This window comes from Lathyrus oleraceus, chromosome 5, assembly GCF_024323335.1.
Source record: "Lathyrus oleraceus cultivar Zhongwan6 chromosome 5, CAAS_Psat_ZW6_1.0, whole genome shotgun sequence".
Lineage (NCBI taxonomy): Eukaryota > Viridiplantae > Streptophyta > Magnoliopsida > Fabales > Fabaceae > Lathyrus > Lathyrus oleraceus.
Window position 1 is genome coordinate 58,825,390 of NC_066583.1, and position 819 is coordinate 58,826,208.

The window sequence follows — 819 nt, forward strand, 5'->3', positions numbered from 1 at the left end:
GCTTTCTTTTTGGTGCTGCCAAAAGCACTTTTTGGCGTAGTGTATGTGAGCCACCTGATGCTGATTACCGCCGGGACGCACGGTCTTCCTCCTCACTGAGGGTCTTCTTGGTTTAATATGGGAGGTTACAGCATGTGCCTCACCATCTTTCTTCTTTCCAAATGCCCCATATCATTTGGCAGAAGAGCCTTCTTCTCTGGTCAGGCGCCCCTCCCTGACTCCTTCCTCCAAACGCATCCCCATGTTCACCATCTCGGTGAAATCAGAAGTGAAATTCTAGTTATCAGACTTTCGATGTCACACGGGTTGTTATGACATCCAATTCTGCACATACAAGAATTATGCAGAACTTAAAAGTAAGTGCAGTAAATAACACAAGTAATTGTTTACCCAGTTCAGTCCAACATGACCTACGTCTGGGGGCTACCAAGCCAGGGAGGAAATCCACTATTAGTAGTATTAATTCAGACCTTAAACCAACTGTTTAACCCCATCACTTAATACCTACCCAATGCAATTTCAATCTTACACTAAGATCAGAGTTCCTACTCACTCCCCCTCAATCACCTCAGTGATTACTACCTTTAATCAATATTAAAGACAATTATGAAGTCACACTTCAAACAACTCTTGATTGTGCTTAACAGCTTTAATCAAGATACACAGCACTCACGCTTAAAAGCTTAGAGTGACACAACACTTACAACTCAATGAACACCCTATACCAATGCAATCATCTATGTGATAATAGCTTGGCTTACAAGATATGTCTAATACAAGACTCACAAAAATACAGCAGTGAAGTATGATGGACACACT